General features: G+C 44.2%; 1 protein-coding gene across 2 annotated transcripts in view; it reads right to left on the bottom strand.

Annotated features, from left to right (window-relative positions):
- The window catches only part of OXNAD1 (oxidoreductase NAD binding domain containing 1), a 141,719-nt gene that overhangs the window by 125,676 nt on the left and 511 nt on the right, over positions 1-15,532 (bottom strand). For both annotated transcript variants that reach the window (XM_068238678.1, XM_068238677.1), the window contains exon 2: positions 10,864-10,953. The gene's annotated coding sequence lies outside the window, so the exon portion shown is untranslated. The remainder of the gene's footprint in view (positions 1-10,863; positions 10,954-15,532) is intronic.

Raw genomic sequence — 15,532 nt, 5'->3', positions numbered from 1 at the left:
GCCACACAGTCACTCAATGACCAAGTTTGTGAGCAGGGCCGGACCGAGGCATAGGCTGGAGAGGCTCCAGCCTCAGGGCGCAGTGTAGGAGGGGGCGCAGAATTCATTCAGCTGTCATTCCTAATTGTGTATGAAGCAGAAAGAAATAAGAAAAGGGGATACATAGCAGTAACTGCAAGCCATATAACTAGATATTAAGGTGTTGGGGAGGTTGTGGGCCCTGTGGCGCCTCTTAGTGTAATAGCAATCAGTGTGAGATGGCTGGGGTGGCAGGGATGGAGGGGCGCACTTTGGTGTCTCAGCCTTGGGTGCTGGATGACCTTGTCCCGGCTCTGTTTGTGAGCTTTGGGGTTTTGGGCATCAATAAGTTGCATTTTACCACTGAAATTAACAAATCTGATTGTCTGTTTTTGGCCTGCTCCCTTTTCAGAATTTAAACCCCAGTCTCCCAGTGACTGACTGTACCAGATTTAAGGACTCTGCCATTAAGAGTGTATGAATGGCAGCAATGTAAATTTTCCCCTTGAAAAACAATAGGTGAATTATGATTAGCTGTTGTAGGCTTCACCCACTTTCCTATATATTAGTCACAGTCACCCAGTGGCCAACTGTGTAAATTTTGAGAACCCTGCCAATGACAGAATGGCTGAAATAAATCTAACACATCTGATTGGCTGTTTGTGGCTCCACCCCCTTTAGTGAATTTGGACCCCAGTCACCCAATTACTGACTGTATCAGGTTTGAGGCCTCTGCCATTAACAGTGTAAGAATGGTAGCAATGTAAATATTCCCCTTGAAAATCAATTGGTGAATTTTGAGTGGCTGTTGTAGGCTCCACCTACATTTCTGAATTTTAACCCTAGTCACCCAGTGACCAACTGTACCAGGTTTGAGGGACCTGCTATTAACAGTAGAAGAATGGTAGCAGCTTAAATATGCCCTTTGAAAATCAAAAGGTGAATTTTTATTGGCTGTTGTAGGCTCCACCCACCTTCCAAAATCTTAATCTCATCCACCCAGTGACCAACTGTGCAAAGTTTGAGCTCCCCCTGCTATTAACGGTGTAAGTATATTTTCCCAGTAAAATTTGTTTTTGACTCCGCCCACTTTTTGTAAACTGAACACACAGTCACTCAATGACCAAGTTTGTGAGCTTTCAGGTTCCCGGCATCAAAAATGTGCAGTTTATCCACCAAGGAAATCTGATTGGCTGTTTGTGGCTCCGCCCCTTTAGTGAATTTGGACCCCAGTCACCCAATGACTGACTGCCATTACCAGTGTAAGAATAACAGCTGTTTAAATATTCCCCTTGAAAATCAATAGGTGAATTTTGATTGGCTGTTGTAGGCTCCACCCACTTTCTTGAATCTTAATCCCATTCACCCAGTGACCAAGTGTGGCAAGTTTGAGAACCCTGCGATTAACAGTGTAAGAATGGCTGCAGTTTACATTTTACCATTTAAAATGAATGGCTAAAATTTGTTTGGCTGTTTTATGCTCCACCCACTTTTCCTGGATTTGTAACCTCAGTCACCAAGTGACCAACTGTGCCAAGTGTAGGGACTCTGGCTTGATTACTGTGAGAATGGCAGCCTTTTACCTTTTTTCCATTGACATGAATGGGTGAAATCTGATTTGCTGTTAGTAGCTCCGCCCACGTGTGCAGGGGGGCCATGAGACCCCCAGAATCTATCATCCCAGGTAGTATGTGTATATATATATATATATATATATATATATATATATATATATATATATATATATATATAAATTTTAAAGATAATAAGAAAAAAAAATATGTAGTTTTAAACAAAATGTACTATAGTATAAATCTTACATTTTATACGCTCATTTGTTCCGGTTATTTCAACATTTAATTATGTCACCTTTAGTGGAAAAAAAAAAAGTGGTGTATTTTTCACCTTTAGGGTTTTTTGTTTTTTTTACACTACATCAATAACTAATCACAAGCCTTTATTTGCAAAAATATCAGTAATCTACCCTCATGACAAACATATTTAAAAGTCCCTAAGGTAACTTTATGTATTTTTTTAAATTATTTTTTCTTTTAAATTTCTTTATTTTATTTCTTATTTTCAGGTGTTTTATTTTGGTAATTACGGGGTAGGGGTGAAAGGGGTTAAAAACACTAAAAATGTATTTATTTTTATATACCTGTATAATAGTATTTGTGGGTGTATTTTTACTTTTTGGCCACAAGATGTCCCCACACTTAAAGCGGAACAGAAGAGTGGCTAAAAACAAACACTTGCCTGGTGCTTCCCCAAGCCCCCTGCAGCCATCCTGTCTCATGCTGGTGCTCTAGCGGTCGGTACCGCTAAGAAGGATACGTGTGGCCAGGGCTGTACAGGCGCAGTTGCCGTCGACGTACAAATCTGCTGTAATGAAACTGCACCGTGGCGGGAGAACGGAGGATCATAGAGAACCAGCATGGGACAGGACGGCTGCAGGAGCCTTGGGGAAGCCCCTGGTAAGTGAAACTGTTTGTTTTTAATCTTCAGTTCTGTTTTAATTCCTGTGTACTGTGAACAGCTTTGGAAACAGCTACCACTATTCAGCAATCACAGATCGGCAGGATGGCGCAGTGCGCTCCCAGTGACGTGGGCGCACACCCGGGCATGCGCATAAGCCACCGACCCATCAGGGGTCAGCGATCTTTCAGAGGCTGCTAGTGGGACCCAGGAGAAGACCAGAGCTGCGGCGAGGGTCACAAATGATTTCTAGGGGCTGGAAGAAGCCCCAGGTAAGTAAAGCTTCATTTAGTTACTCACCTTGGAAACCCTTTAAGAAGTCAAGGCCCAATTCACATTTGCGTTTTTTCACAGAACCGGCCATCTGTTCTGCAAACTGTCAGTTTCCTGTTTGTTTCTATGTAGCTGCAAAACTTTCCGTTTTCGGTCCGCTGGGCACAATGGTCCGGGGAAAACAGGTCCTGCAGCATTTCTTTGTCCGTTGAGCGGAACGGATCTGTACAAGCGGGTGGATGTGAACCGATCTATTGATTTAACATTGGACATGTTCACATACTGGTCCGTTTGTACAGTATACGTTCCGCTCACCGCTAATGTGAACCGGGCCTGAGTCCGTTCTGCACGATTTCTAAAAAGATTTTCTATCAAACCCCATTGTTAAATCTGCATAACTAGGTGTATGTTTTGTCACTTTTATCTGGATTTCCTCTTCTGTACCATTAAGCTGTGAAAAAGCAACAGCCATTTTTTTTATGTCTGCTGGATATTCTCATAAGCACCATTGCTTTTGATCTGTTGTAAAAATAAGACAACATAAGCCTGCATTATGTTATTGTAAAGTGCATGTTAACATTCCAGGCTGACATAGGGCAGGGGAAGAGGAGGCCATTGGGTTACATTACTGCACAGTGAGCATTCCAGGAATAAGTCAACACAACTCCCTAATATCTGCTTAAAAATAATGCTGACTACAGATAAATAATATGGAACTTCAACAGGACACCAGATGTTGGCCAGATACTCACCATGGAAACAAAGCCGACAAAGTTTGTTTTCAAAAGTTTATTACTATGTGACATATTAAAGCGGTAGTGTACTTCTGTTTAAAAGAGAAACATTATTACATCTTACGCAGTGCTGTACAGTATATATATATATATATATATATATTATATATATATATATATATATATATATATATATATATATATATATATATATATATATATATATATATATATATATATGTCTTGTCACTAACTGTCCCTCAAAGGAGCTCACAAACTAATCCCTACCATTGTCCTATGTCTATGTATGTATCATGTAGTGAATGTACAGGGTGGGCCATTTATATGGATACACCTTAATAAAGTGGGAATGGTTGGTGATATTAACTTCCTGTTTGTGGCACATTAGTATATGTGAGGGGGGAAATTTTTCAAGATAGGTGGTGACCATGGCGGCCATTTTGAATCCAACTTTTGTTTTTTCAATAGGAAGAGGGTCATGTGACACATCATACTTATTGGGCATTTCACAAGAAAAACAATGGTGTGCTTGGTTTTAACGTAACTTTATTCTTTCATGAGTAATTGACATGTCGCCGAGGTTAACCCGTGAGGAGTGGATAGAAATTGTGTTGATGTCTGGTGAACACAGTAACCGGGTCAATGCAGCAGATTTCAATGCAAGACACCCTACGAGACCACCCATCTCCAATGCTACAGTTAGCAAACTGCTTACTAAGGAGGGGGGAACCAATAAACTTATCTGTATGTTTTTGGGGTGTGGGAGGAAACTGGAGTGACCGGAGTAAACCCAAGCAGACACGGGGAGAACATACAAACTTCTTGCAGATAGTGCCCTTGCTAGGATTCGAACCAGGGACCCAGCGCTGCAAGGCGAGAACGCTAACCACTACGCCACTCTGCTGCCCATACTTACCTAAGGAGAGGAAAGCCTCTGGGGTTCCTAATGAGGCATCCCTCACTGTGTTCCGGGCCTCAGACGCTGACCCTCTACTGTCTACAAACTAGAATCTGTTTCTTTTAACAGAATCACATTAAGCACAGCCCGTTTCTCCCCATTTTATATGTGGCATCACTCTGACCTGTTCCCAGTCTCATCACCCTCAATGGATTTGTGCCGGAGGTGCTGATTATGTCCCTTTCCAAGTGTCCCCTGGCATGAACATATCCAACAAGCCCTTGATTGGTGCCGTCGAGGAATATGGGGGAACCTCTACAGTATCCTGAGGCTTACCTCTACTAAAACTTAGACGGTCAGCATAAAAAACTTAGACGGACAGTACCATTCTTTTTTTGCCTTGTGGGACTATTGCAGAGCACATTTTACTTCTGGGGTCTCCTATGCTATAGGGCCCATAAGTGAGTTTTTATCACGGCTTATACTTTTAAACTGTGAAGCTTCATATTAAATGGTCTACACTTAGATCTTGTTTTTTGCTTATTTTATATTCCTTATTGTGATATCTGTCACTGAGTATTATGATGGGAGACACCCCATGTTTTGAAGGAAGAGCTGCCTGTTATCGGATGTGCCGTTTGGAAATCTGGGATCTGAGTACAGTGCTGTATAGCATTGTGATTCCGGGTTGGCAAGCCTCTATATTACTTGTTTCTGGTGATTGGTCACTGAAACCTGCTGACACCGGGCGTCTATTGATTTAGAATCTTATTTAACGCTGATTGTTTTGAACATAAGCATAAAACCTTAATCTTTTTTTTTTTCTTCAAGACCGCTTCTCCTCAACAGGTTCTACATTAGTTCCCTGAGGTCTAACAGCAAACTGAGGATTAGTTGACATATAAGGTATAAATTAAAGTATTAGTTACCTAAAGGGTTATTTCGTGAATCCAAAGCACTGTATATAGATGTACCATTAATCCACTGGCAGTTGGCTGATGGTGTAATGGTTAAGGGCTCTGCCTCTGACACAGGAGACCAGGGTTCGAATCTCGGCTCTGCCTGTTCAGTAAGCCAGCACTAATTCAGTAGGAGACCTTTGGCAAGTCTCCCTTACACTGCTACTGCCAATAGAGCGCGCCCTAGTGGCTGCTGCTCTGCTCTGGCGCTTTGAGTCCGCAAGGAGAAAAGCGCAATATAAATGTTATTTGTCTTATTTGTCTTGTCTTGATTTGCCACCAGTTAACCCTCTCTAAAACATAGGTGTAAACCAAGCCTTGCTCTAGTAGTGGGAGCAGTTACGAGAGGTTTTTGGATTTGCTGGAGTAGATTACTGCAACCTCATTGAATGAACCTAGCAGTCTTGTAATCAGGAAACATCAAGGTCTCAGCCACAGACAGCTCTACATACATGATTGTGAACCAGATGATTATAGAACACTGCTGAAGAGATTTTCAAGTGTACTCTTCAATCACATCATTCTTCTCTTGCAGATATAATGAGACGGCCATTTACACGCAACAGAAAGAGTTATTGTGTAGATGGAACTCGCTGGAAGGGGTCTAGTACTGGCCCTTTGTACTTGAAATTCTGGACATGTGATTACTACTAGCAGATGTAACAGCAATGAGCATCCTATGTCAGTAAAGAAGCACACCTTTACGTGCACAATCTACATAATATTTGCTTTTCATGCAGCAGTGAGATTAAGCTCTGAAATAAATTTCTGATAGCGGCAGTTGCATGATTCACTAATGGCAATAATTGCTTCTCCTGTAGGCAATTCCTAGAGCTAATCAGACGCTATGGCAGGAGGAGGAACCAGTCACAACAAAAGCCAAAGTCTACTCATTTACATATGCTACATTTTTCAGTGTGACTTAAATGTGCCATGTGGTTTATACATTGAAAAAAAAAATGGAATCCTCATTGCATGAGCTCAGCAGAGAATGCTTAAAGGGAATCTGAAGCAAGAAGTATATGAAGGCTGCCATATTTATTTTCTTTAAAACCATACCAGTTGCCTGGCAGCCCTGCTGATGTACTTGGCTGCAGTAGTGTCTGAATCACACCAGAAACAAGCATGCAGCTAATCTTGTCAGATCTGACAATAATGTCAGAAACAGCTGATCTGCTGCATGCTTGTTCAGGGTCTAGGATTACAAATATTAGAGGCAGAAGAACAGCAGGAAACCCAGGCAACTGGTATTGCTTAAAAGGGAAAAAAATAGCAGCCTCCATATACCTTTCACTTCAGGTTCCCTATAAAGCTATGCGGTAGTGAGAGAAATATAGAGGCTGCTATATTTATTTATTTTTAAACAATGCCAATTGCCTGGCAGTCCTGCTGATTTTTGCTACAGTACTGACTGAATTGCATACCTGAAACAAGCATGTGGCTAATATGGTCAGACACCTGATGTTCATACATGTTCAGGGTCTGAAAGTATTTTGTGTCACAACCCCCTCCCTTTAGATTGTAAGCCTTTGACAGGGCCCTCCCTTCTTGTGTAACATACTTGATTATGCACCCTACACACAGAATAATGTGAACTTGTATTGTTGAGACTACTACTCCAGTGTATGATCTGGCATTGTGTATAATATTGCTTAGTTATTACCTGAATTGTGTTGTCACCCCTGTTATCATGGTCTGTAACCTTATTTATAGTTCAGTGCTGCGTAATATGTTGATGCTGTATAAATCCAATAAATAATAATAATAAAAATAATGACACAGGATCAGCAGGACAGCCAGGAATTTGGCATAGTTTAAAAGGACATAAATATGGCAGCCTCTATTTCCCTCTCGCTACAGGGTTACTTTTAAGCAGAGTTCCCCAAACCTGTCCTCAAGGCCCACCAACAGTAGATGTTTTGCAGAAAACCACAAACATTCACAGGTGGGGTAATTAGTGTCTCAGCAGAACTGATTAACTACCTCTGTGGATTTATAGAAAAAATACACTGTTGGTGGGCCTTGAGGACAGGGCTGGGGAACACTGCTTTAAAAGAACCACTATCGCGAAAAAGTAGGCAGTTAAAATCTGACTGAACCGACAGGTTTTGGGCCAGTCAATTTCTTCATGGGGGATTCTCAGGGTTTTCGTAGTTTTCAACAGCATTTCCTGTCTCTCTCCAGCTAGCACCCTCAGCTGCTTCTCTGGGTGCGTACACATGCACTACTAAAGAGAACGACGGGTCCGTTCAGAAACAGCCTTATCAATCTGCAGACAGACTGTACACACGCTCTACTGTCCGGAGAACGCCCCCCCAGGGGGAGGGTCTGACAGACCCGTCGTTCTCTATAATAGTGCGTGTGTATGCACCTTCTCTACCAAGCACCCTCAGACAGCATAACCCCAGATCATTATGGCCAACTTGGATGAGTTTAATCTGGAGGGTATATAGGGCATTAGTCATGTAAAATAGATGGTGGGATTAGTGGCGAGGAAGGCACAGGCACAATTTACAACTCAAACCTCATTCTCGCTCCATAAACATTTGGACACAGGCTTGCTTTAATTGGGGGTTTATCTGGAATTTAGATATAATGTTGAAATAGTCTGCAATTCATTGTACAGTATGCTGTTTTTAAATATATCTTACACAGCATCCTAACTTTTTGGAAACAAAGGTGTACATTTAACATGTATGTAACTGCAGAGAAAAATACAATGGATTTTTGAACAGAGAAAAAGTGTAGAGAAACCGAGATCCCAATATAGTGTAGTATGTTAAGCATAAATGAAGTAAAGGTTATCGTGAGAAAATTATACTCACAAACATGGGTTACCACAAAGGCAACCACTGTATAGGCAGGTGAGGAGATTAGACCTGTCCTCAATCAGGGATAAGAAGTCGCTCTCTGTAGATGCGAAAGGGGGTAGATCACCCCTCCACCAGGGGTGGACACGGTATAGTAGTAGGAGAACAGAGGCGCCAGCAGGATAAAAGCGGATAAAAACGTTAAAATTTGCTGGGAGGAAGTGGTGGACTTACCTCCATAAAGCAGACACGAAAGACTGTCTGAATAGCAGCAATCACATTTATTAAATAGTACCCAAAAAAAGTGCAACGCGTTTCGCAGGCCCAGCCCGCTTCATCAGGCAATAAACATGGGGACAAAACAGAATTTCGGCAATAGCAGGTGTAGCGCCTCACCTGAGGTGCTACATCTGCTATTGCCGAAATTCTGTTTTGTCCCCATGTTTATTGCCTGATGAAGAGGGCTGGGCCTGTGAAACGCGTTGCACCTTTTTGGGGTACTATTTAATAAATGTGATTGCTGCTATTCAGACAGTCTTTCGTGTCTGCTTTATGGAGGTAAGTCCACCACTTCCTCCCAGCAAATTTTAAAGTTTTTATCCGCTTTTATCCTGCTGGCGCCTTTGAACAGAGAAGTTCACCTCTACAACCAATACTACTACAGAGTCCTTGTGAAGAAGGGCTGATTTCTCTGTGTGTATCATATTTCAAAATATTTCATTTCTGGTTCAAAGGTTAAATTAGCCTCATCATTCTCCAGTGTTGGCCTACAGAATCAAACATGGGGTACTTCACTTATACAAGTGTCATATTGAAGGACAAGTGTGTTTCAGTTGCTGTACAAGTGTGTGCATTCTGTATATCACATCACCATCTACAATGTACAAGCCAAATTATTTTTTATATTCCTCACTGTGCATAAACCTGTATGAACTATGTACTGTCTATTGTACAGCCCCACAAACAATGCTGGCACTAGACAATGTAACCTCCTCATATGTAATTTACACCCTCTTATCCAGACAGTACCATTCCAGCCTTGCCATTCCAAATCAATGACCAACAGTTGGATAATACACCTAGGATCATATTCCAAATATTATAGCAGCCAAAGTATAGTGGGGGAAATAAATATTCGACCCCTTGCAAAATGTGATAGTGGGATATTCTTCCCCAGGGCTAATTAAGTGGGCGGGCCGCCGGGTGTTTTCAAACCCCGCCTGGCTGCCAATAGTCTGTGCTGAGGGTTTGATTGGCTGGCGTGTCATCGGCGATTTGGCGGGGGGCAGCGTGTCTCGGCCACAAGCAGTGTGGAGTAGGGGAATGCCCACAAGTGCAGAAGCTGGAGTCCGACCTCTATCCCCCCTCCCTCTTCCGACGCACAACCAGCTCCTCCGGCGGTAGATTCAGCGTCACTGGCTCTGCGCTGTCTCGAACGCTAGAGCACAAGCCAGCCGCCTGATCCACACTGTCTCCTGTCCTCTCCCTGCGATGCTGCACATACTACTTCCTGTTTTAGTGTGCGTAGCATCGGAGAGAGGAGACAACGTGGATCAGGCGGCTGGCTTGTGCTCTAGCGTTCAAGACAGCACAGAGCCAGTGACGCTGAATCTACCGCCAGAGGAGCTGGTTGAGGGGGGGGGGGGGGGGAAGACAGGAAGAGGGAGGGGGGATAGAGGTCGGACTCCAGCTTCAGCACTTGTGGGCATCCCCCCCCCCCGATGACGCTTGAGAGAGGAGCCAGTGACGCTGTATCTACTACGGGGCGGCACCAAGGTGAGTTGCACATCCTCCCCACTAGCCCACCATCCTGACCACCTCCACACTAGCTCACCAGCCTGACCACCACCTCGCTAGCCCACATGCCTGATCACCACCCCACTAGCCTGACCACCTCCCCACCGGCCTAACCACCACCCCACTAGCCATCAGTTTGACCATCACTTTACTAGCCCACCAGCCTGACCACTATCCTACCAGCCTGACCACCTCCCCACTATCCCACCAGCCTGACCACCACCCCACTAGCCACCAATCTGACCACCTACCCGCCCCACTAGCCACCAGCCTGACCACCCACCCCAATAGCCACCAGCCTGACCATCTACCCACCCACTAGCCACCAGCCTCACCACTTACCCAACCCACCCCACTAGCCACCAGCCTGACCACCCACCTACCCAGCCACTAGCCTGACCACCTACCTACCCACCACACTAGCCACCAATCTTACCTACCTCACTAGACACCAGCCTGACCTACCTACCCACTTACCCAACCCACCAGCCTGACGTACTTACCCACTAACCCTCCTTTTCCACCCAGCATGACCTTAGGGCCCTTTTCCACTAGCTATGATCCGTTTCAGAAAGTGGATCGCAGCCGTTTTAATGAGCACCGTGATAACATGTAAATCACGGTGCTCATTTCCCACTAGCATGCGTCGTATTTTTCAGAATCACAATTGTTGGACGATCGTGCACGGTTCCCAGCAGCTATATGGAGTTATCACGTATATATATATATATATATATATATATATATATATATATATATATATATATATATATATATATATATATATATATATATATATATATATATATATATATATATACATACATACATACATATATATTTACTCTGCAAGTTCCATGCATAGAATCAAAACAAACCTTTAGTCCAGTAGTGTCCGGTCACAAGTTAGTCATGGTTGCTGCACACCAAGTCGTCTACAATTTGTTTTCCAGAAGGGGTAACCGTTCCTGCAATGTGACCAGATGGAAAAGTTATAGCTCAAGGAGTGTCCGTCATTAACCTTTTCCTAATTACAACAATATTTCCCTTTAGCTGTGCAATATACAGGCCATAGTGGTGTAAAAGTGTCAGTACAACAGAACAAATCATATGATTTATTGACTACTCCCATCAAACAAATGGCCTCTTCTCTTACAAAAAATTATTTGTAAGAGAAGAGGCCATTTGTTTGATGGGAGTATTATATTATATTATTATTATTATTATGCCAACACTATTAGCCAATTAAAATGCCTTCAATGGGCACTATAGCAAAAAAATTGTAAAATTTAAAATATGTGCAAACAGAGACAAATAAGAAGTACGTTTTTTCCAGAGTGAAATGAGCCATAAATTACTTTTTTCCTATATTGCTCTCGCTTACAGTAGGTAGTAGAAATCTGACAGAAAGGACAAATTTTGGACTAGTCCATCTCTTCATAAGGGATTCTCAGGAAGGTTTTTATTCTTTATAAAGATATTCTCTAAGAAGGTTTTAAACAATGATGCTGGCTAGCTTCCCTGCTCGCTACACAGTTTTTTGGCAGTTAGACAGAGCAACTGCCATTCACGAGGTGCTTTTGAAGATAAATAAAACCCTAAGAATGCCCCCATGAGAAGATGGACTAGTCCAAAACCCTTCGCTTCTGTCAGATTTCTACTACCTACTGTAAGTGACAGCAACATAGGAGAAAAATAATTTATGGCTCATTTTACTCTGGATAAAACGTACTTCTTATTGGTTTATGTTTGCACATATTTTAAATCTTACAATTTTTTGCCATAGTGCCCCTTTATGTAGAGAGTGCTGAGATTGGACAACTGTTCCCTTTGAGGTATCCCACTGGGTCACCTTACCGTATTAGCCCTGAACTAACCAGTTCAAAAGACATGTAGAAGGGTGAGTTTTTCTATGCAAACGATCAGTTGCAAAACATGTTGCCCAGTGTTCTTGGGTGGACTGCTTGAAATAGCTTAAATTTACCTGTGGACGGTGGTGAAATCTATTAAATGAAACCCATGGTGGGCTTCATTTCCTATGTGTCCTGACACTGTTAAACCCCCCCCCCCCCCCCCACACCATAGTCCCGTAGCTCCCGCAACTCCTGGAAGTTCCTCTGAGCAGCGCAAAGCTATTCAGAAGTATGCAAGCACTAATTTAAAGCTGTGGCTGCACAGTGAAAGAAAGCACTCATTAACAAGCACTTGCTTTCTCTGTGCTGGAGCTGTTTGGAGTCTGCACAGTTTCAATTAATGCGCTATCACTAGGGGAGCTTAATTATTTTCATATCCTTTAGATTGTAAGCCTTTGGGCAGGGTCCTCCTCCTTTTGTGTCCAACCTGTGGTTCAACAGCAAGCTGCGTCGACTCCGAAAACTCAAGGAGGTGGCGCACAAGCACGGCACCCCGGACGAGTTCAGAGATGCAAAGAACGCCCTAAATCGTGAATTGCGCGCTGCAAAGAGGGCCTACTCTGACAAGCTGGGTTACCTCCTCCAGTCAAACGACCCACGCGAGGTGTGGAAAGGCCTCAGAGCAGCTACGAACTTCAAACTATCCCCCCAGCAAGCAATCCCCAGCACCTCACTGGCTGAGGAACTGAACAGGTTTTACTGTCGGTTTGAAAATTATCCCTCGACAAAGACCTCCCCGAGGGTTCAGGCTGACCTAGTGCCAGTAGCGGTCCAGGAAACAGATGTTCTCCATCACCTCCGGAGACTCAACACCAGGAAAGCAGCTGGCCCAGATGGCGTGTCGCCATCTTGCCTGAGAACCTGTGCAGACCAGCTGGCCCCCACGCTCACCTCCCTTTTTAACAGGTCCCTGGCAGAAGGCAAGGTCCCCTCCTGCCTCAAAAGGTCCACAATCATACCGGTTCCTAAAAAGCCAGGCAACACAGAATACAACAACTTCAGACCTGTGGCCCTCACACCTATAGTCATGAAGATCCTTGAATGTCTGGTTCTTGCCCACCTGAAGTGCCTCGCCAGCCCCCTCCTTGATCCACATCAGTTTGCATACAGGGCCAACAGGTCTGTGGATGACGCCATCAACATCAGTCTGGTGTACAATACGGAACACCTCGAAAGACCAAACTCCTACGTTAGGATCCTGTTTCTGGACTTTAGCTCTGCATTCAATACAATCTGCCCAAACATACTGATCGACAACCTGGCACATCTTGGAGTCGACTCCACACTCTGCGCGTGGGTAAAGGACTTCCTCTCAAACAGGACCCAACAGGTGAAGCTCGGTAGCTGCTTCTCCAGTGTGAGCACCACCAACACAGGTGCTCCACAGGGGTGTGTTCTGTCCCCTCTCCTGTTCTCACTGTACACCAACAACTGTACTTCCTCAGCTGACTCCGTAAAGGTCATTAAATTTGCGGATGATACAACCATTACTGGGCTCATCGGCGGGGCGGGGGAACACGATTACCGCAGCGAGATAGAGAGAATCTGCAGATGGTGCGAGGCCAACAAGCTCGTCCTAAACGCAGCTAAAACAGTGGAACTCATCCTAGACTTCAGGAGACACCCCCCCACACAACAACCAATTCTTATCAATGAGGTTGGAGTGTCCAGGGTCCCTAGCGTCAGGTTCCTGGGAACAACTCTAACGAGCGACCTAAAATGGGCGCAGAATACCACCAAAATCCAGAAAAAGGCTCAGCAGAGACTATTTTTCCTGCGCCAATTGAAAAAAATTGGTATGCCTCAGGAGCTGCTGTCCAGCTTCTACACGGCCACTATTGAAGCTACTCTCTGCTCCACCATTATTGTGTGGTACGCAAGAGCAACCACCAGTGATAAGTATAAGCTTCAGAGAATCATTAGCTCAGCGGAAAGGACCATTGACTCTCCTCTGCCACCTCTTGACCTCCTCTACACAACTAGAAAGACAAGGGCTAGCAGGATCTCCCAGTACCCGTCCCACCCAGGCTGCCGCTTCTTTAAGCTCTTTCCCTCGGGCCGATGCTACAGGACCATCCGCCCAAGGACTAACAGGCGCAGAGACACCTTTTTTGCCCTAGCAGCCCTCCTGCTGAACTCCTGCCTCTCATCGGCAGGCTAGCTGCACTCAGGTCAAATTAGCCCGGCCGAGGCACACTGAGCCCGGGCCAGTAATATAACCCAGCTGTCACCCTGGTGGGTGCTCTGGGTAGAACTCTACTCTAAGGGCTAAATGAAGTTTCTTCTTATCCCTTAAGCAGCACAATATCCAAACCCAGAGGACTTGCTGCTCATGAGCGAACCGCATATTGCACTGTATGTTACTTGCCTGTCTTGCTTATCTTGCTTGTATCGTTGTTATTGTCTTATGCCTGTCTTGCTTGTATTATTGTTATTGTCTGTTGCCGACCTTTGTCTTGCTCTGTTGCTACTGCCATGTGAACCACAACCAATTCCGGGTACGACCTTGGTCACACTTGGCAAAATAAAGTTTCTGATTCTGATCATGCACCTCCATTACTGTACACCCATTCTATGCATCTGAGTGAACCTAACTTGCCTAATCTCCATGCTCCCCTTCAGTGATTAAGCATTACCTTGTACTCATACTGTGCTGCGTGATCTGGTCTTTCTTGTATTCAGGTATTGTCATTTTGCTGTAGGTCACCCCTAAATATTGTCTGTAACCTAAATTAATGTACAGCGCTGCGTAATATGTTGGCGCTTTATAAATACAATAAATAAATAAATAATAAACATATGACTGGAGGATTCCATTGATCTTCAAAATGACTGGGAATGGGGGGATCCCCGAGGAAAAAAAGCAGTGTCAGGACACTTCTACAGAGGTAATGTAACCCACCATAGGCTTCAGTAATTTTTCTTGGCACCAGTTCAGATCCAGCTGGATAGCTTACTGGTAAGGCTGTTGCCTTTGATATAAGATTAGAGCCTTCCACAATGGTACAAATCTCAGCTCAAGCCAGTGCATTAAACAGTAAGGAGTCTTTGATCCCTAATGTTCAGGGCTGCAGCCCTGCAGTCCTTCAGGAGAAAAGTGCAATGTAAATTGTCTTTGTCAGTTCAGGAGTCCTTTAAAGTGAGTATGAAGTGCAAATTAAAAACAAAACAAGATACTCACCCAAGTAGAGGGAAGGCTCTGAGTCCTATAGCGCCTTCCCGTTCCTCCTACGGACCCCGCGATATAGCGATGGATCTCATTAGCAGTCTCCAACCGTCTGCTCACTTCTGCCGATTCGGGAGGCTTTGGCAATCTTCGGGAGTCAGACTGTTCCCGAAGATGGGCCACCCCGTACTGTGCATGCGCAAGTGTGCAAGAATGTGTGCTCACACATGTGTAGCACAGAGCGGCACTACTTTGGGAGCATCTGGCTTTTCGAACATTGCCGAAGCCTCCTGCAGTGGTGGAAGTGAGCAGTACCCGACCCATCAGTCAGAGACTGCTAACGAGGAATCCAGCGCTAGAACGCAGGGACCTTAGGATGAACAGGAAGGCTCTATAGGGCACAGAGCCTTCCCTCTCCTTAACTATCTGATTTTTTTGTTTGTTTTATTTACACTTTAGTCTCCTTTT

Source organism: Hyperolius riggenbachi, chromosome 5 (genome assembly GCF_040937935.1).
Source record: "Hyperolius riggenbachi isolate aHypRig1 chromosome 5, aHypRig1.pri, whole genome shotgun sequence".
Lineage (NCBI taxonomy): Eukaryota > Metazoa > Chordata > Amphibia > Anura > Hyperoliidae > Hyperolius > Hyperolius riggenbachi.
This window is presented reverse-complemented; position numbering and strand designations above follow the sequence as displayed.